Consider the following 23,460-nt stretch of genomic DNA (forward strand, 5'->3'; position numbering starts at 1 on the left):
CCGATGCCTTGTCAATAGTTGCAGAAGCATATGCTCGTGCGATCTAAGATAATTTAGTGAAATTTTCAGTTGGGTTATTGTTGGGGTCTTTCCATAAGACGTCCAATTATTTAGCATCTTGTGACAGTGTATTTTCTAGTTTTCTTTTCTTTCTCTGTCTTCTTACAACTGCTTTATGTTGGGGACTATAGAATACGTCCAGTGGGGGAATTTCTTCTACATTAAGTAGAAGTTCAGAAGGTGGAGCGATAGGAATGTGCTCTGTTTCTGTGACACTGCTGACTATGGTCGAAACCACTTCTTGTACTACCTGTGTATTGCTCACAGGCGTTCTTGGGGCTTGCCCTTCAAGATTGATCAGCTCGTTAAAGGTTTCCCATTCTTTGTCTAATTCTGTCGTGACAGGTGGTGCTTCAATGACGAGAGGGGGGACATCTCTTGGCGGGGAGGCAATAACATCCTGTTGCGACATTTCACTTGACTGAGCCGTGTCCTTAGCTGTTTCTTCGTTCTTTCCTTGGTCACTTCCAGACCCTTTAGAATGTTCAGGTACTCCTTGCGCAGTGTTAGATTTAGATTTGGAAGTGCTTGAGTTCCCACTGAGGCTAACGCTTGGAGTTGGTTCTCTGGCAGGTAGTCGCAGCTTTTCTAGAGGAACACTGGCTAGTCTTTTTTCCCTGTATAACATGAATCTTTGGAGGTCATCTGGAGACAATTTCGACTGAGCTTCCCACAAAATTTCCTGGAGTGAGCTTTTATTCTGAAATAAATCATCAAATAAATCTTTCTTTCCAACGAATACTTTTATTTTGACGTTCGTTGTGAAATCTTGGGCGACTTCATTTGGGTCAAATGGCCTTGCCGGGAATTTAAATAATTGCAGACACGTCACGTTCTCCACTTCGGTGAACGCGTGACCTACATCGAACAATGAAAAGGCCCCACAAGCTACAGGAAACTGAGGCCATATGGCCTTCTTTTTGTCTTTTAGGTCTTTAGTTAGGCCGCCTTCTGAACAGGTTTGATATGCAATTTCTCGAGCCAATAGTTTGTCAGGAATATACAAAGGAAAGACATGAGGAGGGACGGTGCTTCCAAATACTCTAATATAGGTGAACCATTCTTCCCCAAACCATCTTGCGATGGGGATGATATCTATATGTGCCTCGGGTGAGCACCTCGGGGGGTCTTCATCATACATCATTCTATACAAGGGTAAGATAAGCCCGTGACAAATCTGGTAGAAATGTGGGATGAACTGAGAATCCCACAATATCTTATGATAAACATGGATAGGTAATGGGTCCCGGGTAGTCCATTTCCAACCCATAATGGGAAATTTAGACACATAACAAATAAAATCCATGACATATGCGGATAGATAAAAAGGAGGATAGATCCTTTGAGACAAGGATCTTTTAGACCGGTAATTGATAATAGCCGTGTATAGATTATCAGAAAAGATCTTGGCCCAATCCATAATATCAGCATTTGTGGCAACATCTATTAATGGTAACCATTCAGACGAAAATTAATTGATATCTGGCTTCCCAAATAATCTACAAAGCATGGCTGCAGCAAAACAATACGGAGAGGTGAGGGAACCAGTGATGTACATACCGTTTTTGTCTTTCTTGAGCGGTTCCTCTTTGCTGGACCAATCTTTGGTGGTCTCTACTAGGTTTGGGTTCTCTGCCACAAATTTCTTAACGAATTGTGCATTGTAAGTCGCCTGCGGTTCAGGAAGATGATACATAAGATTTAAATCTTGTGCAACGAATGATCCGATGAGCCCATGTCCTTGAATCTTGAATTGTCTGTTGTTCATCTCTACATTGTCAAGTATCCACTTGATCATATCCATATATGGTAGAATTTTGGGCCTTGCTGCTATCCAATGAAGAAATGAGCATGCTAGTTCTTCTAAGGACGCTTCGGAAGAGCGTTGTGAGCCCGCGACAGCAGTAACCTTCATTATTCTGGGATTCTCTTCTTCAAGCAGTCTGTACATGCTTTCCCACGTCGATATCCCTGCGTCTCTGTTACAGGCTGTGTCTGTATACAAAGGCGCCATTTCCTTCGTCTTTTCCTTCGCCTCAGAGCCCTGAGCTTTATTTTTCTTTCCCATTTCTTCCTGCGTTTGGCTTTGAATCGTCCTTCGTTCTTCGTTCCTGCAGCTCACAAGTGAAATGGAAATGACTGATCAAGAAAGGTGATGGGAGAGTTTTAAATGCAACAGATATATCAAATATGCCACCTTACGTGAAGTAATTCTTTACAAAAGCACGCGTCTACATTTCATTTAATAGCTGACAACTAATTCCTTTACTATCATTAAAAGCGCATGATCTTGAGTCAGATTATGGTAAGTGGCTTTTCTCGACTAGCGTGCCCGAAGGATTCGCGATGGAGTGATCTTGCGATTTGGTTCGCAATCGTCGCAGATCGCGACATCGCATCCATCGCAGATCGCGATATCGCATCATCGCAGATCGCAGAAGTTTTATGCTTGCCAAATCTTGTCAGCTCATTTTCTGCGATATGCGATCTTGCGATCGGTGTTATCGCAGATCGGTAAATCTTGAAGTTTTTTCCTTATGAGTATTACTTTATTGCGATGCGATGTATTGCTTAGCACGAGAATCTTGCGCATACCGATATTATAGCGAAATGGAGGCACTTCCTATCTTTTTGCAACGCGGCTTTAAAGATTTTTCCCTTATCATAGACTTAGGTTTTAAAGTATTCAAAAGATCTTCCTAAGTTTACGATGGTAACCTTATTCTGAAGAAAGGAAACTCTTGCTTTTCCTGAATTTTAACTAAGGGTCCCCATTCATTTAGTATCTTGGACAACACTTAAATGAAAAAGGGGGGGGGGGGGGGGGGGGGGGGTTGTTGTTGGCCACAACAGAACTCAGCATTTCATTCTAGGACTAAACACATACATCTCAAGTACCATTTCATATGATCAGTGTTGGAAGATGGAGAGTTGAAGCTGGAAAAGATACACACTAGCCAGAATCCTGCAGATATGCTAACAAAAGTTGTAACCAGGGAGAAATTGAGAATATGCACAGTTTCAATTGGTCTTCAAGTATGAAGAAGAAGATGAGAAATATCCAGGTCCAAAGAGGAGTCATTGTCCAGCAAATGAAGCAGTGGTGGAGTTGCTATAATCAGTCTCCAAGTGGGAGATTGTTGGGTGTGGAGCTTGATTATCTTTTGTATTCAAAGGTATTGCCACATTGGACCCCAGTTCGAAACGTTGCCGCCCATAAAATATTTGCTGCAGGGGGGGTCCAGGGGGAGCGGTTGCGACCTTTGGGGAGCCCCCCCCCTGGCAGGGGGGTTTTGGGGGTAGCACCCCCGAAGCTAAGAAGAGATGTAAAATTGCCTTGTAAAAGTATAGTAATTTCTAGTCAATCTAGGCCATTCATTAGGCGGAGATCTGACGGTAGAAGTTATGTTTAATTTAGAGTTTTTTTCCCTAGAAGGCAACCCTGTTGGAAATAATACTGAGAGGGGGGGGGGTGAATCAGTATTATAAAGTCAATAAAACTTTTCCATTCCCATACTTAGATACATATACGCTACTTCATTTAAGTGAACCCGCGTGTATACGCAACTGTGTCTAATGCAACTAGCGTATATCCAGAATACTTATGATTCAGTTCATCCATTAAATGTTGATCTTTAGTTAGTGCATCAGAACTTCATTAACCACATGAATAGTAAGTAGGTGCAGTAAAACAGAACAGATCATCACACACAAGAAGCACACATGAACACCATGATATAAGGTGGAAACCCAATGTGGGTGAAAACCACCTGCTGCAATTCGTCTCTATCTTCCTTTAATAAGAAACTTCTTTTTACAATGTATTGGTGCAGTCTTATACTAGTACGCAGGCTTCTACCTGCAGAAGGCTACAGCCTTCTTAGCTTTTGTACTAGCCGATCCATTTACTAGTACGTAGGCACTGGCCTACTGAAGGCTCCAACCTTCACTCGTTTTCCAGTTGCTCCTGGAAGGGAGCTACAACCCCCTGGCTCTTGTACTAGCTGATATGTTTACCAGTACGTAGGTGTCGGCCTACTGAACTTTACAATCTTCCAGGGACCACGTTTCATACATTTTCATACTGGATCCATAAAACAATCACCATTGCAATAAAATCATCAACTACACCTGCATCATCAATCTCTGAATCACCCAATACTGAAACCCTATCAACAACACAGTCACCAGAACACAGAATAGACAACAGAACTCTGCAGTAACAATCAAACCCAACTGCAACTTCAAATATCATACTTCATAATGTATACACTACTAAGATGAACCAAACCCGTGTACATACGCGCTTTTACCAAAGACAACCCGTGTACAGATCTGCAAATTCTAACTTATAACTTTGCAGCTATTCTAGACATCAGTCATACCCAGATCATAACATTCATACCATAAAACATGCGTCAATAATTCAGATCTAGTCTATCCATGATCAAACCACATAATGATAATACATTCCAAGCCTTATGAACCCAGTCCATCATCCATCATCGACAGCATAGGTGCATCCTTGATTCATATTAAGCACAACATCACAAACCCATAACCAACATCCTAGTTCTCACACTTCATCAGATATTCATCACTTTCTCACTTGCTCACCTTGGCCTAATTATCTTCTCCTTATATAGGTTTAGGCTTCTCTCAATACCATGGCCCAAAACCATGTTGAACCAATACCTTGGACCCAATACCTGGGACCCAATACCTGGGGTCAACACTTCGGACCAAATACCATGGACCAATACCAAAATACCATGGACCAAAACTTAGTTTTCCGACATGTACGTGCCTTTCATTCTGTGAACCTGCGTGTGTACGTATACGCGCCTTTTTTTCTTCTCAAAAGTGTGTATATGCACTTTCATCAAGGTTAACCTGCGTATATCTCTCTCTTGACCTGTTGTACTATGATCTGTCATCTGATTGAGTTGCCACTTGTATCATACCTCTGAGTGAGTTGACATCAAGGACAACACCTGTATCATAATGCTTGATTATCTTTTGTATTCAAAGGTATTGCCACATTGGACCCCAGTTTGAAATGGGGCGGCAACACCGCTCATAAAATATTTGCTGCAGGGGGGGTCCAGGGGGAGCAGTTGTGACCTTTGGGTAGCCCCCCCCTGGAAGGGGGGTTTTGGGGGTACCACCCGTGAAGCTAAGAAGAGATGTAAAATTGCCTTGTAAAATTATAGTAATTTCTAGTCAATTTGGGTCGTTCATTAGGCAGAGATCTGACGGTAGAAGTTATGTATAATTTAGGATTTTTTTGCCCTAGAAGGAAACCCCTCACCATATATGAGGGAAATGTATTGCCTCTATGTAGATCTGTATTCTAAGTGAGAAAGAGAGAGGAGATTGAGAGGGAAGAGGGTGTTACAGCAGATCTATTGTAGGTTGTATCTCTTCAGTTTGCTGGATAATATAAAAGCAAGGACTGGTTGTTTCTTTGTGGATGTAGCCCAAACTAGGTGAACCACGTATATCTGTGTCTCTCTTGTTTTATGCATTTTTTTTGTTTATATTTCTGCAATATTTTATGTGTTCCATTACTCCGTAATATATAATTTTCTAACAGACCATTATGCTACGAATTGTCCACAGAAGAAATCCAAGAAGGGATCCTCTAAGGGATCTGATGGTGAGGTAATGGCCTCACAGTTTGAGTTGGATTTATCTCTTATCGCATGCATGGTTTCATCCATGGTGGGATGTGTTTGGTACCTGGATAGTGGAGCTTCATTCCACATGTCAGGTGACAAGAATCTTTTCGGTACCTTCGAGGAGAAAGATCTCCAGATGCAGATCGAGATGGACGATGATGGAAAGTACCGTGTTTCAGGTGAAGGTACGGTTGTGTTTCGGAGGGAACATGGAGCTCCCCTCACTCTGACTGATGTAAAGTATGTACCAGGTGTGAAGAATAATCTTGTGTTCATTGCTATGCTAGAAGATAAAGGCTATGATGTAGTCTTTAGCCAAGGAAAGGTATTCCTGAGGCATATCGGCACTCGACAGACCAAGTGAATAGGGACTCAAGTTAAGAATCTCTACAAGCTAGAGGTAGACGACTGTGCTACATTGAATTCCAAAGTTGAGATGGTGCAAAGCCAAGATGTTAGCGAGCTATGGCATAGAAGATTGGGCCACTTGCACCATGGAGCCCTTAAGATTATGTAACAAATTTCTACCGAACATCCCAAGGGAAAACTAGAGCAGACGAATACATTCAAAGGTTGTACCTTGGGTAAGCAGGCGAAATCTTACTTTCCAGATCGAGACAGTAGAGCTGGAGCAATCCTAGAGTGAGTTCACTCAGATGTTTGTGGACCATTCTCTATAGCCTCCACTGCTAAACAAAGGTACTACGCTATTTTTATTGATGATTTTCTCGTAGATGTTGGATCTAATTTATGCAAAAGAAGGACCAGACCTTCTTGAGGTTTTGTGAGTTTAAAGCCTTGGCAAAGAAAGAATCTAGAAAGAAAATAAAAGCGTTGCATAGCGACAATGGTTGAGAGTATGTCTCCCAACAGTTTAAGGACTTCTGCACTGTAGAAGGAATTAAATGGGAGTTGACGACACCCCATAACCCACAACAGAATGGGGTGGCCAAAAGGAAGAACAAATCGATTGTGGGAGAAGCTCGAGCAACATTGCATGAACAAAGCCTACCACTACATTTGTGGGCTGAGGCCTGAAATACAACAGTATACTTGTAGAACAGAAGCCCACACCATATCCTGGGAATGAAGACACCTATGGAGGCCTTTTCTGGGAAGCAACCAGATGTGAGTCACTTCTGAATCTTTGGATCATCAGTTTATTGTCATGTGACCAAAGATGCCTTGAAGAAGCTAGATCCAACAGCTGAGTTGGGAATACTTGTGGGGTACACAGATACACCCCACAAATATTGGGTGTACCTGCCTACCAGTTAGAGGATAGTGGTATGCAGGGATCTGAAGTTTGATGAGAAAAAATCCATGCAAGTATCACTTAAGAGGGAGCTCAAGTTGCATGCAGATGAGGAACTTTCAGTTCCTAAGGAGGAGGAGCCTCAGATTAATGCAGAGCAGCCGCATGCGGAGGATCCGGGAGTGGAGACATCCACTCATGTTGAGTCTTCCAGATGTGGGAAGAAACACTCAAGGAAGCTGACAGGTTGATGTTGGATGCGCAGGAGAATGTGGGACAACCATCTTCTCAATGCAGACAAAGGAGGTTGCCTGAGCATACACCGGTTACAAGGCCCTGGTTGGGGAGTGTGTAGATTCCGAGCCTTCTTCATTCGAGGAGGCAGTGCAGCAACCAGTTTGGGTTGATGCAATGGTGGAGTACAACTCCAACATTCAGAACTGTGTTTGGGATGTTGTCCCAAGACCTCAGGACAAGTCAGTGATGAGTTCCGGATGGCTTTACAAGGTAAAGCAGGTAGCTAATGGTAGTTTTGAGAAACATAAGGCAAGGTTTATTGCCCGTGGTTTCTCACAATTCGAGGGGATTGACTACGATGAGACTTTTCCTCCTGTAGCAAGGTACTCATCTATCAGATCGATGTTGGCACTATTAGCTCAGATGGATTGGAGGATGCATCAGATGGACGTGAAGACAACATTCCTCAATGGGAAGATTGAGGAGGAGGTGTACATTGAGCATCCAGAAGGTTTCTAGACCTTCGATCGTGAGTTGCATGTGTGCAGACTCAAGAGGGCTCTGTATGGGCCGAGGCAAGCACCCCGTGCTTGGTACACCACGATCTATAGCTATTTCACCAAGTTGGGCTTCACCAAGAGTGAAGTAGATGCAAACCTTTACCACATCATGGTATCAGGTAAGCCATTGATCATTTTTCTTTATGTCGATGATCTGATTTTGACATGTGATGATCAGCTGATCCAGTCTTGCAAGGAGGACCTTGCAAGAGAGTTCGAAATGAAAGAAATGGGTCTTATGCAATACTTTCTAGGCATGGAAGTGTGGCAGAGAGATGGAGAGGTTTTTGTGTATCAAGGAAAATATGCCAATGAGATCCTCAGGCGATTCCATATGGAGAAGTGCAAACCCATGCAGACTCCTCTAGCTGGGAACTATAGGAAGGAGGATGCTACTTCAGGTGAGGTAGTAGTTTCTATTGTTTATCGGTAGCTGGTGGGTTCACTTATGTATCTGGTGAATGCACAACCCAACTTATTCTTTGCGGTGAACCAGCTGAGTCAAGCTATGGTTCAGCATACCAAGCTGTTTTGGAAGGCAGCGAAGCATGTGCTGAGATACCTCAAAGGCACATCTCAGTTTGGATTGCGATATAGACAGACAGAGGGAGTGCAGCTTCAAGGCTTCACAGATGTGGATTGGGCAGGGAGTCCATCAGACCAGAAGAGCACTTCTAGAGGAATCTTCAACCTTCGTTCAGCTACAGTTTCCTGGTACAGTAGGAAACAGAGATTAGTTGCACTCAACTTAGCAGAGGCTGAATACATGGCTGCTATTCAGGCTGCATGTGAGGCCATTTGGATGTAGAAGATTATAGTGGGATTATTTGGTCAGAGGATGGATCCTATAGTGATCTACTGTGATAATCAAAGTTGTATCAAACTCTCTGAGAATCCAGTTTTTCATTACAGGTCCAAGTACATTGATATCTAGTATCTCCATCTTCGAGACTGTGTGGTCAGGAGGATCATGTTGTTGGACACAGATTGTCATTGATGTCAATATGGAAATATTCAAGAGGAGGAGATAGAGCATATCATAGCTAAGAGGAGCAAAAGGAGCCAAGAGGAGCAGACCAAGCGAGAGGATCCACATATATCGGAGGAGCCACATATATCAGAGCAAGAGGAGCCATATCGGAGGAGTTCCAGAGCAAGAGGAGCCATCGGAGGAGCTATCAGAGCATATCGGATGAAGAGGAGCCATCGGAGGAGAAAATGAAGCAAACAGAGCCATATACGCCTCAGATAACATTATCGGGAGCTGTTCGGGCGATCAAAACCCATATATGCCTTCATTAATACTATCGGGAGTTGTTCGGGCAATGGAAACCCACATATGCATGTATTAATGCTATCGGGAGTGTTTAAGCACCCAAAATCTACATATATGCATTTATAATAATCAAAGGCCTTTTTCCTTTTTGGCGGAAACAACACAAGTTAAATGTGTTTCGGCACATATGGACCCGATGGCATATATATATATATATATATATATCTATATCTATATATATATATATATATATATATATATATATATATATATATATATATATCGCCAAATCGGTGATCGGGGAATGGAGAATGGAGGATGCGATATGTGATGGACGCGATATGCAATTTAGCGCTGACCGTCCGATCTGAAGGAATAATGGACGGCGGAGATCTAATCGGCAATCGGCATATATATACGCATCGGAGGAGTGGAGCCTTTCGGAACCGCCGAAGTGAAAGCTCCGAATTAACGGAGCCGAAATATTATAAAGCCAGTATAAAGTAGATCGGGTCCGGAAAGGGCCTTCAGCAGTGCAAAGTTCCGGAGCCGAGTCCCTTATCAAGTGGAGTTTAAAATCATATCGGGTCCGTAGAACTCTTGTATCGCATCAGAGCAGCGAAGGTAGCGATCGCCGAAATCATCCGGAGCCGAAATCATATTAGAGAGTAGCCTAAAGGGAGATCGGGTCCGCTAAACCTTTGCGTTACAAATCCGCCGAAGCGAACCTGCCGATATCCCGGACACGAATTCAATATAGAGACGAGAGTATAAGAAGGCGTCGGGTCTGCGTTCCGTCAGAGGATCGGGACTATTTTTTACAGCTAGGGTCGATATACATCGGACCCCAAACCAATATAGAAGGGAGTCTAAAAGGGCATCGGGTCCGCACCTCATCGGAGGTCAGGACTTAAGAGTTATTGCGACCGCCGAAATCCAGACACGCCGATAATTGTAAAGGCTGGTGCATAATAATTGAAGTCCGGCATTTGAATTAGAGCGGGGGTTTATAATGTTTTCCGTGTATTATGCGATACATGGTCACGGGGTTAAGGTATATATTAAAGCACTTGGTGATGGTTGATTAAAGCGCTCGGTGATGGTTGATTAAAGGCTCGGTTGGTGGCTTCCGATGGTTGATAAAATGCTCGGGTGGTGGCTTCCGATGGTTGATTAAAACGCTCAGGTGGTGGCTTCCGATGGGTGATTAAACGCCTCCGATAAAGCCTATAAGGTATTAACCACAGGTCAAGGGCCGAGTTTTATTTAAGAAAGGGGAGTTTGGGTTTTTCTACTCAGATTTTGGAACACTTGTATAGACAGAAGAAGCAAAGGAATGGAAGCCGAAGTGTCAAGTGATCAAGTGAGGAGGAAGCCAAAGAGCCAGCATGTAAGAGGAAACGAATGGACAGGGGCATGGAGCATATAAAAGCAGCAAAAACAGAGAACTGTAATGGTAGTTCGTGGACGGTATAACCTGAGCATGAGATAGTGGAAGCAGCAGAAGAAAAGGGGGCAGCAGAAGCAGTGGAAGCTGAAAAGAGCGCAGCAGCACACCAGTGTATACCAAAGAGGTTGGAGCCTCAGAATTGAAAAGGATTGAAGTCCTGGGGAGTTGGTGCTCCTAAGTCCAAGATTGGTGTCTTGGCAAAATAGAGTTGGTGCTCAGGAGGTTGGAGCCTCACCAAAGTCCATGATGGAGCTTGGCAATCAATTGTGACAATCTATTTATTGTATTTATTTTACTGCACAATTATATTAATAAAAGAATTTATTCCTGCTGTTCACTTTGTGTTCTGAACATATATGTTCTAACTAGTAAAACAATAGTGAGAAAAAGAAATATCGATTCACCCCCCTCTCAGTATTTCCAACACATGTTGTTGCTGTATGTTTCGACTGAGGAACGGGATGCATATATTTTGATGAAGGCATTATCAAAATGCGAGTTGGAGTTCCATAGAGACAGGATTGGTGTTATTGATAATCGCTTTCTTGTTGAGAGGGAGTGTTGAAAATAGCAACAATAAATGCTAAATTAGAAGTGTTAAAATTAGTACTGCTATAAATAGCATTTCGGAATACCTTCCTATTTTAGTGAGTCCCTAAACTAAAATAGAGAAGTAAAATTCGAATTTGATCTTAGCAGTTGTTTGTAAAATAATTAATTAATTCACCATGAGTTAATTAGTTATATAAAATCAGACATGAAGTCTATGTGAATACATGCAACAGTTTCTCCATTGATTGAGGAAGTTATCCCTTGATTAAATGAGATCAGGATGAGTTGTAATTAGTTAGCTCAGTTATTTGAGTTAAGTCAAGTTAGATTAGTTCAAATAGTTTGTTGAACTAATTGTGAGTTCAGTTAGTTAATGCATGCATGCATGTAACTGTTGCACTTCAGATAACTGAATATTCTCTCATAAGTAACTCACGCATGTCAGTTCAGTCAGAGACCCAGTTGAGATCAGGTGATGGGACAGTGTACTATGAGTTGCATGAATATTCCTTGGAGGATACGTCTTGCATGCAGAAGGAATTCATTCCTTAGATATTTCACAGTTACTTCTTCAGTTTTGTGAGTGTGTGATGAGGCCAATTCACAATGGTGGCATCACTGGACCCCAAGAAAAATTGCGCAAGGAAATAGGAGGCTTGGAGGGCTGGAGGAAGACACATGTTGTGTCTATTCAGTCTGTGAACTATATTTTTCTATTGCAGAGAGAGTAGGATAGCTTGTGAGTTGATTCTTTTTGTAATATGAACATATTTCCACTTGTATGATATTACAAAGATCGAGGTTTTAGGATGAGGCTTTCCCCAGAGTATTCTTTTGTGTTCATGTGTGATTGTTTTCTCATTCTTAGTTATATGTGTTCTTATTGATGTTGCTCATATTCAATTAATCTTCCGTATTTTTTTTTGTAGAAGTAGACCTTGTATTTTGCTTTAGTATATTGCATAATCTGTTGATCTACAGTGGGAATTTCTACAATGGTAGCAAAGAAACACATGCAATCCCTTGCATGCCAAATCTAGCAAGGAAAATACACATGCAAGTCGGTACTTGGAATGAAGCCTGTTGTAGATGCTTGATCCTACCTTTCCTTGCTTGATCCTTGCCTCCTCTTGCCTTATTTTCCTTTCTTGCTCCAATGCCAAAGTGATCCAAGAAAACTCTAAGTGTCCAAGAGTATGCGAGAGAGAATGATGAGAGTGCTCCAACACTAAACTGACAAAAGGTTACCAACTGATCCTCAAAAGCCTTTTTATGAGTGTAGCCTCCATTTTCTTCATTTTCCATTATTTTCCTTCATTTTCCTCATCACATGCAACTTGTGACCTTTCACCTCCTTTTTCTCCTAATTTCCATTATTTTAATAAATAATTGTGCCAAAATTCCATTTTTCCTTTCCAAAGCCTTATTCATTTCCTTTGCCAATTTCCTTAGCCATAAACAACCAAATGAACACCCCCTAGGATGTCCTGCCCAACATTCAGCTTGGAATAAGTGTCCCATCAACCGTGATTATTGTTTTTAACTTTTATTACATGGAATTTTCACCAGGGTTGTTAAAAATAATGTCACCCTAGAGAGGGAATTCCAAAACTAAAAGAAAAGCGCAAGGGAGCCAAAAGAACAGGAAGAGGGGGAGGCCACAAAGGAAAAGGAGAATATGGATGTAGACGATGCATGATAGGAGCTTAGTACAAAGGAGGTAGTATTAAAAATATTGTTGAATGAATGGAAGAACTTGTATGAACAATTCATACCAGAAGACCAAAAATGGTTATATAGAGAAACATTTCAGAAAATCCAAGCTCAACAGAGCCAAGAGCGATTGGAGCAGTAGGGAGCTTCAAATCCCCAATCCGAAAATGGATGAGATCATGGCCTAGAGGGAAAGGATAGAAAGAGGAAAGGTAGAAATAAGTTACAAGAATCAATACAGATGGTTGGGGATCTATTAGTAAACTCAGGAAGAGTTGTACCACTTTCAGCAGTGTTCCATCAAATAAATAAACCCTTCCAATGAAAGTATTCTCTTGGAATGTGAGAGACCTCAACAACATAGGAAAAAAAGATACCATAGAGATCAAATAAAACAAGAGAGGTCGGGGATTATGATGATTCAGGAAACAAAAGTGTTAGAAGGGAAACTGAAAGAAATAGGAAGCAAGCTCAAGCTCAATTATGAAGTAATAGTTGAGGATGCAAAAGGTAGCATTGGAGGAATTGCAATCCTCTGGAATACAAATGAAATAATGTTTGAAAACTGGATCAAATTTCCTAGAATCCTCTCAGGTCTCTTTAGATATATTGGCACCATGTAATAGGTCAAAATATCTACAAATTATGGTCCTCACATTCCAGGAGAGAAAGAAGAGTTTCTGCAAAATATAGCAAAGTTGAATAATATCCAACCCGAGGAGATGTGGATATTAGGAGGAAACTTCAACCTTATCTCTTCTATAGAACAAAAAAAAGGAGGCAACAATCGATTGGATCCAAAAACTGAGACATTTCAAGATCTAATATCATACCTGAAGCTAGTAGATATCCAAACAAATAAGGGGATTTTCACTTGGAACAACAGGAGGGGAGGTCGACACCAAGTTGCATCCTTCCTGGACAAATTCCTCGCCTATGAGCAACTGGTAAGTAGAGATATATTCTTAGAAGAGATAATTCTCACATGTTCAATATCAGATCTCTAACCGATCGGGCTAGAGTTGGACTTGAAGATAGCCCCAAGGAACAAACCTTTCATATTTGAATCTTTTTGGCTAGGACATCCTTCCTTGGTAGGAAAAATGGAGAACTGGTGGAAAGTGAGTATGGTATGCGGCAGGAATTATATGCACACATTCCAACTCAAGCTTAAAGAAATGAAACAACATCTAAAACTTTGGAACCAAAAGGAATTTGGAAATATTCTTTCGAATCAAAGAATCCTCCAAGGAAGAATGCAAGAGATCCAACAAAGGATAATCACCATAGGAAAATCCAAGGAGTTGTCTATTGAAGATAGACAGGTGATAAGTCAATTATAAGAAAGAAGGAAACAAGAGAAAATATTATGGAAACAAAAGTCTAGAATTCAATGGATTAGGGGGGGGGGATACAAAATTCTTTCACAAGGCAATGATCAAACATTGGCAGCAAAATCACATCTTCCCTTTGAAAGATGAGGAAGGAAAGCAAGTTACCCAACATGAGGGGATGGAAGATCTTCTCACCGATCACTTTTAGTCCCTCTTTTCAGAACCCGCTATTGATAGGACAATGATTCAAAAAATTACCAGGTACATCCCTAAGGTGGTAAATCAAGACCAAAACTTGGCTTTGATGTGGGCGATCTCCCTTCAAGAAGTTGAGGAAGTGGTGTAAAATATGGCTCGAAATAAATCACCTAGTCTGGATGGATTCACTACATAATTCTATTAGGTGACCTGACACTTCATTGGATAGGACATCCTGGATGTGGTCGAGGAATCTTAAAGGAATCAAAAGGTAAATCCTAGTCTTAACTCTACTTTCCCATCTCTTATCCTATATCACAACATTTTGAGAACCCCAGTGGCTTCCTCCCTATCACATTATGCAATGTTATTTATAATATCATAACCACCATCATGGTAAAAATCCTAACCCCTATTTCCTCGCCTGATTTCACCGGAGTAGATTGGGCTTGTAGAAGGTCGTCAGATTCAGGATGGAATTATTACCTCACAAGAAGTGGTCCACTCCCTTAAGAAATATAAAACCCCTGAGATGATGATTAAACTAGAATTATCCAAGGCCTATGATCGTATAAGTTGGCCTTACCTCCTTAGCATCCTAGAAGCCTACAAGAAAAAATTTAAGGATGGAAAATTATCTTGAAGTTTAAAAACATTGGTGAATCTCACTAGTCCCTACTATGCAAAATATAAAATGTTTATTGATGCATTTGTAAAATTATTAAATTTTATAATGATTTTATATATGATCTCTATATAATGTTGCCTATTTTTAAGGTAAAATAATTTTATATTGTAAAATTTAGGCGAAGAATTTTAAAAAAATGGAAATTGGCAAATCCTTTTTTTTGAAAAAAACATGGAAAATTAGCCCACTTGCGAATATTATCCCCTAAAATTTTCCATGGAAGCCTATAGTTTTGATCCGAGATGGATTAAGTAGATCTTCTCTCTCATATCCACCCCTGTCTTTTCAATCCTACTCAATGGATCCCCTTCCAAAACTTTCAATCCTTCTAGGGACCTCCATCACGGAGACCCTCTTTCTCCCTTCTTGTTCATCCTTGATGTGGAAGGCCTTGGAGGATATATCCAGAATGTGGTTCAATACTCACAAATATGGGGCCTCTGTCTATGGGGAGATGACCTTCCTATTAGCCGCCAACAATTTGTCGATGATGTCATGTTTTTTTTCCAGGTATCCTTATTTGAAGTGAGAAGGTTAAAATAAATTCTTCAAGAGTTTATACAAGCCTCATGACTAATGATCAATAATGATAAATCACAAATATTATTGTTCAACACTTTGTATTCCATTCAATATTTTTTAGCGCAAACCATGGGGTTCAATATTCGAACCCTGTTGATCTAATACCTAGGATTACCTTTAACCTTCAACTCTCATAGGGTGTCCTATTGGAAAGAGGTGATCCAAAAATACAAAACAAACGCAGTGGATAGGAATTTAGAGCCTTGAACATGGTGGGTCATGTAGTTCTCCTAAATGTAGTTCTATGGTCTATTCCCATCTACCAATTATTAGGGTCGGTGACTCCAAAAACTGTGTAACTCCATGATAGAAATTTTCAGAAAAATCCTATGGAGCAGGGCACAAAATGCCAAAAAATGGGCTTTAGTTTCCTCGAAAAACTTGATAAAACCAAAGAGTGTTGTAGGGCTTGGACTGAGAGATCCAAAGACCCTTAATAAAGTTCTAGGAGCCAAGCTATGGTGGAGATGGCTTATGGGTGGATCTGGCCTTTGGAAAGAAATCTGGACAAGAAAGTACGAAATTCCTGGTACACAAGTGGAAAAACTAAGGTAGAATGAAACTCTAGAGAGATCATCCACGTGGAATTTAGTGAACTCCAACCGTGATATAATTAGAAGCCACACATTCTAGGAAATCTGGGATGGTAAGTCGACTCTTTTCTAGAAGGAAGGTTGGCAACAGAGGGAAAAACGTTTTCAGTAGGCAAGTTTTGGGGGACATAATTTTTTTCATAAGCACCCAATGATGTAGCACGGTAGCGCAATACTAGAAAACATAGCAAAATGACCCCAATTGGAAAGTTTGGAAGGAAAAGGAGGATTGGGACAACCCTTCGGATTAACATTCTTTGGAAGAACATGAGAAAGGAGCTTCACTCCCAAAAAATAACTATTTAGCAGGGACTGAATATCCTTAGATGGGGTTATTTAACAAAAGGAATGTATACAGTCATAGAAACTTACAAACTAGTTTTTGAGGAGCATTAGGAGGGATGAATATCATTATTGAGAAAACTATGGAAGGCAAACTTATGGCCTAAGATCTCTCAATTCCTTTGGTTGACTTGTAGAAGAAGAATCCTCACATGGGACCAACATCAAAAAAGAGGATGCCACGACCCCTCTTTCTGTATCCTTTGCAGACTATCAGGAGAGGACATGGATCACCTTCTAAACCAATGCATATACATGGACCAACTTTGGGACAAATTGGCATAGCTATTCAACCATACAGACAAAGACTGGTACAAAATTATAGAGACAATTGACATCTAGAGGAAAGGTATCTTTTCAAGCCTTGTTTCAAATCAATCTTGGAGCTTATCAGTAGGCTTCCTCCTATGGGCGCTATGGAAAGAATAAAATTGGTGAATATTTAGAGATAAAATCCATAATATGGAGACAATTTGGAAAGGAATAATCCAAAACATTAAGGAGATCATTCTTGCTGACTGTTGGCATCCAGATGATTGGATGGTATCCCCCTAGGAAACCAAGATTCTTTTTCTATTGAAACTGACCCCCAAAATGGTATCTTCATCCTCATGTAAAATTATGATACCTTCATCGACCTCTTTGCATAAGTACTCACCTCCCCCGGAGGGCTTCCTGAAGCTTAACTTGTATAGCACCTCTAAAGGAAACCCGGGCGAAGAGGGATATAAGGGTGTGATCAGAGACTGGAAGAACCATCCCAAATACATCTACGCAGCTGACTTTGGATATGCCAACAATAATGAAGCATAATTTATTGCACTAGAAAAAGGCCTCCTCCTGACACAGAAGAAAGGATACTCAAAACTGGTGGTTGAAGGAGACTCTCGTCTGGTGATCAATATAGTTAAAAAAATGAACCAAGGATCTAGCAGTGAGAAGACCATTCATAGTTGGAGAATATCACGTCTAATTCAATCAATTGCATTAATCCTCAATCAATTTGACTACCTGATCCCATTACATGTGAGAAGAGAGGGGAATAAGGCAACAAATTTCCTAACTAACTGGGGATGCCAAAACAATGGAAAGTCTATGGAATCCACATGGGAAGATACCAATCTAGGAGAGGATAAAGTAACTCTCAACTAGATACTTGAAAGCGATGCTAAGAACAATCATCTAACCACAGCAGATAGAGGGACAAGTCCCACCGATTGGGGTGAATGAAGGGAGGAGAGGCTAAGTGGGATTCACACCGTTGCATGCATTTAGCCAACATACACCTTGGGTGGTGGCGCGACCACACCCATGCGGGTTTGAGCATGTGAGTTTCGACAAGGAATTTAATACACAAGGTGTTGAGGGACACAACATATTGGGAATTTAGTCTGTCGCTAGTTGCAACAACTAGTCTCTTTGGAGATCAACGATACTCTCGAGGGTAGCCCCTGTCAAAGGAAAGATCGCTCCATCATTGGAAGCAGTGGAGGTATCATCGCCTATCCATCATAGTTCATTTTAGTATGTGAAAATCGGTTGCCCCATGATCCCTTTAATCATTGCTAAATCTATATTCTGTGCATGGTTAGGATTGCTCGGTTGGTTCTTTTTTCGTGGCATTATGCTCCCTTGGGTTCTTTATGGAAGGGTGGGGTTGGAGCTTACCTACCCAGTTACATATTCAGACATGGGAATACCCATAATTGTTTAACCATGGAGATTTCTAGCAATACTATCAACTTGGTCTCATGTCTGACCAGGGATGGTGATACCCTGTGTTTTCCAATTGACGGAAAATCTAATTCATGTTATGAAACTTATAATTATAAGCTAATGTTTGGTAAATTGGGTCTAATTGAGTCGAGGAATGCACTATTCTATTTGCTGGGGGAATATAAAAAAAATTCTTGTTAAGAAAACTCAAGTGTCTGAGGAGGGGGGCTCAATATTATTTCGAGGAAGAAAAAGAGGAAAGTTTCCTTAGATTATGGATTAATGGAAGTTTTTATTATTTTTATGTTCATGTAGTGAAGGTTTTTTAAGTAATTTAAGAGGTGCTCAACTCTTCAACGTATGGCCTCTAGACCATCTTTTTGGAGGTGTCAACATGAGAAAAGAATCCTGAAATTTGGCATCTAAAGGTTTCTTTACCTTCACGTGTAACATGGCTCGTGTGACATCCTGTCATGGTAACATTCCTCTTGCTGGAAGGGGTCGGTCCCGTGGGGTAGGTAGAACATGCGCTTCAGAAAATAGTGGATCTAAGTCTTAGCCGCGGTCTACTGTGGTTGTTGTTAGGGCTTGTAGGAGCTCAACCCATCCAAGGGCCTGCCAAACGATTGAGGAGTGGGAATATGACATTATCACTCATAGTAACATAAGTGACCAGGAGCTGTTAGAGGAATTTGGAAATTTAGCCCCATACCCAGGCCATAGTTGTGCTTATTAGTCCAAGTACCAATAATTTATTTTTACATATTAGATTGTGAAAACCATTATTGTGAAGGCTTTGATGACGAGGATTGTGGGCAGTCTAGGCCCCATAGAAGGGATTCAATAAATACATGCATAATTTTAGCTTATCCAGCAATAGATCTAACAGTAGAATGCTAGTTTGTCTCGCATTGAGAAGCATATTCCTTTCCTGCCTCAGGCAAAGTTGGCAAGTTCTAGTGCCAAACTACCCAACACCTGTAGATTCTTCAGATTATCATTTTGTCTTGTGATGTTTATGAAGTTTTGGTTGCCCAAGTTTAGTAGTATCTAGATGTATAGAAAATATTTTTGGCATATATGGTATAGTTTACAAGTCAATAGGGAGGATAAAGATTGTCAGGTTATACTTGCATGGCTAGACAACTTTAGACTTTTTATTTTTTGGATGGCTTATAATGCAACCAGATGGTTAATAGAACCGATTTCCCTATGGGCAGGTTGAGAGCATCTAGTGATGGATGCTGATGTTGTTTCTCCTTCTTATTTTTGAAAAGTAATGGAAAGGTCTTGCGAAGCTTAAAAAAGAGAAAAAATTATTATTAATTTATAATTGTAAAACTTTATATCTCCAAAAAAAAAACTATATTAAAATAAATAAATAAACTGGTTGATTGTATGGAGTAAATTTAATAATATAGCCATGTATAATATCATCATTAATTAATGGAGCATGAACTAGGAATGACAACGATGCTTTTAAGGAGTAGTATTTAAGCGCATTTTTTTGGAGTTTTCAATGGATTTTTCTCTGGAATCTGATGAAAAATTTGTGATCAAATCTTGATTTTTGTTGCTTAAACTGATTTTTTTAGTTGGCCACAAAAAATTTCGTCAGGGTCCAGCCAGAAATTTGATAGAAACTCCAAAAAGTCGCACTTAAACACCACTCCTGAACCATATGTTTTTGCTTATTTTTTCATCTTTTATTTTTAAATGAGATTGAAATTTAAAATAAATTAGATTGTATAAATAATTTTAAATTTTAAATATCTATGTTAAATAAGATCACAATGGTATATTATTATCATAATGATATAATAGTGATTGCTATGATGATCATAATGATATAATAGTAATTTTGAAGATGTTTTTTAACATTGGCTAGTGCTAGTTTATAAATAAAAATTAATAGTTATTAGTTTATAAAGAAATTATTATTATTATTATTGGGATTGTTTTGAATTTTTTTATTTATGTTTAAAATTTTTTGTGGCGGTGGATAAAATAAAAGGTAATTAATTATTTGGTATGATTTCAAATTTTATTTTTATGTTTAAAAAGTTTGGAAGTTCAATATTATTTTAAGATAATTTATTTGCATAAATTGAATACTATTTTATTATTAATTAGAAGTTTGTGAACTTGTGAGAGGCAAATATTGCACTCGCAAAATTAGATTATTTGTAGTAAGATCTATTTAGAATATTTAATATTTATTCTACTTTATGAAATCAATACATAAAATGCTTCACCAATTAAAAGTGAGATGAAGATAAAAGATAAGAAATATTCTTCTATCCAGGCTATAAAGCTTACACAAACAAAAAATTTAGGGTTCGGTAATCTATGCCCTCATCCTCCGCGCTTAGTTCGTTTAAAGATGTGGTTATGAACAAAACTTTACTTTAGTTATTCTAAATCTTTCTTTGCCTAATGCATATATTGTGGGAAACTATGAAGTTTGGTGTTAATGTTGAATATCTTGAAAATTTGAATCATTGAAATAATGGGTTTTGGTCTAATACAATAGAACTATATCTGTGAATCATTTTCATCTAGCTAAATCACTTTGAGTGTTTTTTTGTTTGCTAGGTAATGTGAGTCTTGAGATGATTGATACATTTAACTTGTGGCTTGACTAGAGGCGACCAAGGGACATCTAAGTCATCAAAATCACTTCACTGAATTTTTGCCCATGGAGTTTCAAACTGATGACTTTTTCACCATATGGTGCCTTAACATAAGACTCTATCACCATCTACTCTACGCCCCATGCGCTCAAAGCACTTTGAGTTATATCCATGCTCTATAATTTTTTTTGTTTTCAAACATGGTTGAATATTAAAATGTTTTTGAGGACATCATAGGTTGTGGGGATGATCAAGTCTAGTTTGTTACTTAATGGTTTTGTGGTTTTAATCCTCCCATTTCTATATTATTAAAATTTAGTTTAAGTTGGCCTTTCAAATTTGCCTCTAGATTTTTGTTATTTATCACTTTTTTGTCATGGTTGTGTGGTTTTAATCCTCCCATTTGTCTATTATTAAAATCTAGTTTAAATTTGTTTCTACATTTTTGTTATTATCATTTTTTTATATAGTTTTGTGATTTTAATTTTCTATTTATATATTATTAAAATTTGATTTAAGTTAACCTTCCAAATTTACCTCTACTATTTTCTATTTATCACATTATATACTTAAAAATATTCCTGAATGACAAAATTACATCACCTAAATGGAATTCTAGATATATTTAGATTCTTAATTATGAAAAAAATGGTGTCAAGTATACTGATAAATGGGACCTCTTTAAGATTTGTTCACTCACTCGAAGATACATCGATGCATTTTAATTATTACTATTGAATGAAGGGATTTGCTGGAAGGAGATTAGCCTCGGAACTCTAGCCTAGATATATACTTAGTAATCGATATCCCACGCCATCGGGTCACACACAAGGAATAATTATAGGTTCCTTAAGTAGTAAAGCTTAAAGGCTACGAAATTTATGAAATTCTCCAATTCCCGTTGGACCAGAGATGAAAGCCTCACCTGTAAGTTCCCTAAAAACAAAACCATTAACAATCATATTTGGATGTTAATTAGAATAAAATTCTAGAAAATCACCAAACAACAACCATAGGATCATAGAAATAACAATCCTCGTGGAGTCAAAGGTGACCAAAATAAATGAAACCCCACCCAAAAAACTGAGCAAACTTAATGAATCCAATAAATCTAATTTTGCTAACAAAATTGGTACTCCAAACATTTGAGAAAAATTCAAAATTCCAAGAATCATTTACATTAAATAAAAATCTATTAACATTAAAACCGTCCATCTTTATATAAATAAGCATTTTTTATTTAAAAAAATAAAATATCATATATATATATATATATATATATATATATATATATATATATATATATATATATATATATATTTAAACTATAAATTTCCTATCATCACCCACCACAAAATTACACATCATCATCTTCAGTATCCATTTCCCCAGCAGTCATCACCAGCGCCACCTGGGATTATATCCACGCAACTGCCACTGCCACCGCCAGCGGCTTGTGCCAAAATTGCAGCTGTAAATCCACATCAGAAGACAATCACAATGAAGTCACACAACACTTTTCTTCTACTTCTTCTGTATCCGCAGTTATAAGAAGAGCAGAGGCCGTAAATGTGAAGGTAAAGCCACAGCCACGGGAAGAGCAGAGTGGAGAGATGAAGCAGATGAGCAGAGCCAGGCACTACAGAGGAGTCAGGCAGCGGCCATGGGGTAAATTCGCAGCTGAAATCAGAGACCCTGCCAAGAAGGGGACCAGAGTTTGGCTCGGCACTTTCATCACCGCCGAAGAGGCTGCTCTCGCATATGACCGCGCCGCCTTCAGAATGCGCGGAGCCAGGGCTCTCGTTAACTTCCCCCTCGCTCTCAATTCCAGTACAGAAAATGAATCGGCCGTAGGTCACATGGCGCACAAGAGGAAGAGAGGCAAAGAAGAAACGGCTGACGGTGGTACGGACTGCAGTCGTAGGAGCCGCGGAAATGGAAGCAGAAGCTGAAACTCCGGCAATGGATGAGCGTCGATAAATTTAATCATTTTATTAATAATATGATTATGAGACAATATCCGACAATCTTCTGAAAATGAATTTCCCATATTTAAAATAAAACAATCAAAATTGAATTCTGTTGTTTACATTGCTTTGATTGGCCAGAAAGCGCGATGGAGATTAGAGCATGGGCTGGGCAAGGATGGGCAACTTGCTAGGATGATGCATTGTATTGTATTTACCACATCTTCCGTATTGGAATATTGGAATACAATTTTTAACGATAAATACCATTGAAAGTGCTGTTGGTTTTGGGGAATGATAAAGACTTCTAGCCACAATAATAATGTTTGAGAGACGATAGGTTGCTGCGTCATGCTCGTGAACGTGACAGCCCATACATGGTCCCATGCCTGGGCTTTGTCCTTCCTCTCCTACGTCACACCTAATGATATTGGTGATCTTCATAATCATATAAGCGATAACCAAAATAATTAACACCATATCCAATAAAGGTACATTTCTTTGACTTTGCCTCAAGCTTTGTTCTATTTTCTATATCAATATGGACAAAGGCCTCACAGCCAAAAGGCTTTAAAAAGGAGTATTTTACCTTTTTACCTGTCCATGCTTCCTCTGGAACACCA

The 23,460-nt window shown here is 39.5% G+C and overlaps 1 pseudogene; it reads left to right on the plus strand.

Moving 5' to 3' along the window:
* The first annotated feature begins 22,230 nt into the window (after positions 1-22,230).
* LOC149257648 (ethylene-responsive transcription factor 1A pseudogene) lies at positions 22,231-22,879 on the plus strand (annotated as a pseudogene).
* Positions 22,880-23,460: the final 581 nt, after the last annotated feature.

This window comes from Pinus tabuliformis, chromosome 6 (genome assembly GCF_031772625.1).
Source record: "Pinus tabuliformis cultivar Carrire ecotype Pingquan chromosome 6, CPIR1, whole genome shotgun sequence".
NCBI lineage: Eukaryota > Viridiplantae > Streptophyta > Pinopsida > Pinales > Pinaceae > Pinus > Pinus tabuliformis.